Below are 4994 nucleotides of genomic sequence, written 5' to 3' on the forward strand. Positions count from 1 at the left end.
CCGCTCGGGGGCGGCGAACAACCACGTTGAAGAAGGAAAGCGCCGTTCTTTACAGAAGGGCGAGCCGGCGGGAGTCGCTGCTCCAGATTTAAACGCATCGTTTGGCTCCTGGAGCCACCGCGCGGGCGGAGCAAGAGGTGAAGCGAGAGGGAGGCACGAGGACCGCGGTCCTGGGCAAAGGGCAGGACGCGGGTCGGAGCCGAGCGGCAGCGAACGAGCGCGGGACCGTTTGTGGGGATCGGGTTAACGGAGAAGCGGGAAGGACGGGCTGGAACGGGGGCTCGGAGCACGGTCCTCCTTTCTCCGGTCTCGTGCGGGGCTGGTCTCGGCAGCAGGCGTGGCCCGGCGCTCCTGGGGCAGACGCTGCCGAAGGCCTGGCTAACTTGTACTCTGCGCCTTGTTTCCCCTGCGAACGATCGTGGCCTGGCACAGCCGGACCAGCCTTTTTGGCAGATGTGCCACAAATTAAACCTCCCAGAGTACTGCTCCGCTCCCTTTCCTCACCCCACCTGCTGCTCTGTTTTCTGCTCCCCCCCGTCTGTCACGTGCCACTTGTTGGCCCCCTATGACCTAGGGCTTCTCCCTTAGTAGCAGGTGTTTGTGTCCTCTTAGAAGAATAATTAGAATAATGATTCTGCAGGATATGGCAAGCTTTAGATGTTTGCATTTGGTTTTTAGGAGTGAGTGGAACCTGGGGTATAATCCGTACGAGGACTCTTCGCCGGCGATTAGAAGAGCTACGGAGGGCCTAGCTCGTAGCAGCGTGCAGAACATACCCGTGCTTCTGAGCACGCTGAGGAAGAAAGCAGCGTTTATATTCACGCTCTGTCACGGCGTGGTTAGACGGTGCTGCGTGCCAGCAGGCAGGGTACCAGAGCAGAAGCATTGAGATCTTCCCTGGAGTTCTTGGTTTGCTTCTGAGTCTGGAATGAGAACGGGTTAAAGTTAATAGAGATCTTCTTCTGTCAGTGCCCATAAGAAGTCCGTGGTACTTTCTACCTGAGGATTTTGATGTGTTCACAGTTCACTTTGCATGGCTGCACATGTTGCAAGGTGTGTGATCTCCCACTTCCACAGGTGAATAAGCAGACACTAAAATGAAGCGGCCAGCTTTGAATTGTGTTACTTACAAGTTACATTACTAGAAGAAAGTTAAACTGGCTGTCTGTAAAGTCTGTATCTGCAACTGTCTGTCCAGAAAGAAAAATACAGGCAGCACACACATCTGGGGAATGGGAGTGTTGATCGTACCCAGGGCCTCGTGTTTGGAACCTGCAGTGTAAACACTTCAAGGGAAGCTTTTCAAAACTCTTGAAATTGAGAGAGAACCTAGAAACGTGTCTTCAGCTAGGGGGAGCTTCAGAAAATGTGAGAGTCTGTGTAACCTGGTCCAAGTCTAGGTTGAGTCGCTTGAAGTGATTTGCCCGTGGTTACTTACCCAGGTAGCCTATGGCATCTCTGGGAACGAAATTTAGTCCAAGCAGACCTGACTTGTACCTTACCCTCTAGACCAAGACCGTGATTCTTCACGTTGCTGCTCGGGTTGTTTACACTTCGGTGCAGAGGAAATGTGAACTTGGCTAAAATCATGTTTGGCCAGTTCTTGGGGTGGGGGGTTCTTAAGGGGTTTTTTTCCATTGACATCTCTTTCTTTGTCAAATCTTTTGTTTCAAGCCTCTTTCCTGGCTAGTTGCTTGGAAAGTCATAAGCCTTAGAAAAAGGCTCTGAAAATCAATTAAATGTTGTATTTAGGTTTGTATTATAGTGTCCAGTTCTGTGCTGTATTGCAGCCCCCATCTGTATTTTTTTCTAATTTCAGGGATAACATTTTAGTTTCTATTGTACAGTCAGTTAACTCAGACACTGTATGCTGTGAAATCCATATCCAGGTCTTCAAGCTTGAGCTCAGATGATAGATGCAAGTTAAATTATAAAAGAACAAATTTTGAAAATAAATTCATAACATGAAAGATCTTGTGATTTTTGGATTTATATACTAATTATCATGTGACTAGTCCAATGTTATCCATTTGTATGGCTCTAGTAAGAAATTAAAAGGTTTCTAAGTAATTCTGAAAATGGAATTTAAGTCTAAAGTTACTCTTTTTTTTGAAAATATTCTCCTTGCCTACTAAACTAACTTGCTGAATGAAATAAGCTGGTGAAAATGTCATGCTATCTAATGACTATGATTATTTGTTTTGAAATATATAAAAAATCATAGTAATATTTAGCAGTGACAGCTTTTAAAAATGTTTCCTTAATTTTCCCACTCATATTAGTGAAGCTAACTATGTCCATTTTACATTGAGTGGAGAGTGGGTAGAAGTAGGAAATCAAATTTATTAGATGAGAGGAAAAATATTTATGTAATAGTGTTATGGTCCTTTTAAAGATTTTAGTTCAACTTGCTCTTGAAGTATAAATGTATAAAACCATTAATGCAGATGTAGTCCTGCATATAGTCTCTTTTACGTTGGAAACAAAAAATACTTCACTGTTTGCAGATCACTTTGGGAATAGTTTAACTTGAACTCTGATGGATGTGTTAAGCTGAATCTAATGCCTTCTACTGAACTATGAGGGGAACTTTATGCTGTATAATAAGAAAATCACAGGCTTGTTAGTCCATAGCAGGGTGCATACCTGCTGGAGCAGGCAGGAAGGCTAGATAAAGAAGTACAACATTTTACCGTAATGAAATAGAAGATGAAGGTGCAGCATGTCACTTTTTGGAAAACGCCGTTTGTTGGTGGTTTTTTGGTACCACGTGGGTCACAGACTGCATGGGTTAATTAAATTTGCTCTGATATAACTGTTCATTAATCTTGTGGAATTTGCATTTGTGCATCAGCAAACAAAACTTGACCCTTAATATTTTTCTTAGGAGTAGCTGTTACCTTTTTTTTGCCTTTGAAGCTTGGGGTTATTGTATCAAGCCATAAGCATAACTGATTTTCATGGTTTTTTAACCGATGGTTGCAGTGTAGCCCAGAGGCCCATCAATTGCTTTAACAGATCTGTTGTCTCATGCTGTGATTGGCAACAGGTAGGGAGAAACTGAGGATGAATTACTGAGTATATTATGATGGTAGGGTTTACTGCATATTTATCTTTATTCTGCTGGGGCTGACCTTGGTTCGCTAGATGAAATTAATTATTTTATAATTTGATACAGTGAGAATATTTTGAAATAAGTATTGGTATCAAAGTGTCTTGTGTTTATTTTCTATTAAATCCAGTTTTGCTACAGATGGTTAATGGCACGTACAGTGTCTGGTAATCTGCAAATATTCTGGCATTGTGAAATCCAAATATATCCTTTTCTTACTTACCTGACTTTAATCAGTATAGAGAGATAGTTAGCCATGGTAGTGTGAAGTTGTGTGTGGATGCACCTTATAGATGTGGGTGAGCAAACGTTTTTAGCTGTGGGGTGGAATGACCCACCCTGGGTTGGAGGTGGCCAGGTGGGCACTAGGACCCTGCCACAGCCAGTCTTCATCCCTGCAGTGGCGCGGGGAGTGGCCACAGGCCAGATCCAGCCCAGGGGCCACAGATTGCTGACCACTGCCAGAAAGTGATTTACAGGTGCATGAGCTTTCAAGAGTAAGAGCTCACTTCATCAGGTGCTGTAGAAGGACACAGTTTGCTCTGTGCGTGTCCTTTCAAGCCATCTGCTGAAATGAACTCTTGCTTATGAAAGCTTACACATCTCTTAATCGAGTAGACCACTGATTCTCAACCACGGTGCTATGGCACCCTGGGATGCCGTTAGATCCTTGCAAGGGTGCCATGGAGTACCATGCAATGTTAGCACTGCTAGGGTTGCAAACATGATGATAAACTCAGATTTCAAATAGGAAGCATGGTGTTAAAAACATTGTGACCTGTTGTAGTCTGTCTTTGCAACAGAAGAATTGCTCTATTACCTTCTTGCAGTCAAAATTGAGGGAAAACTAAGAACTGACATTTTCCAAGGAGTGCCTCGAGTCTAAGAAGGTTGGGAACCAGCAAGTTAGACTGTAAGGTGCGTGTCCACACTGCCTGTAGTCGGTATGGCTGGTTAGTGTATGATATTCCAGACCAATCACAGAATTATAGAAGCTGAATTATTGGTCTGTATATTTGCCCTATCCCAGTCTCTCTGCCTGGCTTCCGTGTACCATAGCTAACTACAAATCTGGTAAGGTAGCATAAACAGTTGGTTCCAGTGTAAATCTGTAAATGCATATTTGTATAAAGCAGCATTAAATGCTTTGCAGCAATAAGACAAGCAAGCTAAAACATTCATGCTGATTTTTACAGTATTGATCTGGGTATTTTAATTCATGTCTGTTTTATCCTTGAACCTTAAAAGGAGAGCTTTGATCCTCACACATGGAAACTTTCATATTTATAAATGGAATGGAGACATGTTGGTCTGACTCTTCAAGTAGGGGGAAGGTCTTAGGGGCTCTTTGTGACTGCCTGTTTGAAAAGCTCCTGAGTGTGCTGGTACCCACATTACTGTTTTAAATAATTCACTTTTTCCTCCTGTTGTTGCAAGATGGAAGAAAAAAGGAAAAGCATTTTTGTCAGAGCGCTTTCCTTCCCATTCTCGATCCATTTCCCTCATGATGAGGATTCTTTGTTTTTCTTCTGGTCTGGAGGTTTTTGCTGCAGTCTGTAATGATGACCCTCCCTCCACATGTTCTCCTGCTCCAATGCCCTCGGTACTGGGCGCATCTACACGAGACGCTCGCTGTGCAGTAGCTGAATAATACTGTGCAGTAGCATGTCAGCACCAACACTACTAATACGCTACCGCGTAGTATTATTAGGCTACTGCACAGTAGCATTGCTATAAAGGCAGTTACTGTGCATTTATTTAGTACTTGTATAATCAAGTACTAAATAACTGAGCAGTAACTGCTGGACAGTAGTATTTCATGTAGACACTCCTACTGTTCTCAACCTTTTTAGACTCTCGTACCCCAGAATTGCTGCCCCCC

At 43.5% G+C, this 4994-nt stretch overlaps 1 protein-coding gene across 1 annotated transcript in view; it reads left to right on the top strand.

The window, feature by feature from the left end:
- Positions 1-6: 6 nt before the first annotated feature.
- UBE2I (ubiquitin conjugating enzyme E2 I) overlaps positions 7-4994 on the top strand; it is a 19524-nt gene continuing 14536 nt past the window's right edge. The window contains exon 1 of the mRNA XM_014526533.2: positions 7-137. The gene's annotated coding sequence lies outside the window, so the exon portion shown is untranslated. The remainder of the gene's footprint in view (positions 138-4994) is intronic.

The sequence above is a fragment of the Alligator sinensis genome, unplaced genomic scaffold (genome assembly GCF_000455745.1).
Source record: "Alligator sinensis unplaced genomic scaffold, ASM45574v1 scaffold1269_1, whole genome shotgun sequence".
Taxonomy (NCBI): Eukaryota; Metazoa; Chordata; order Crocodylia; family Alligatoridae; genus Alligator; species Alligator sinensis.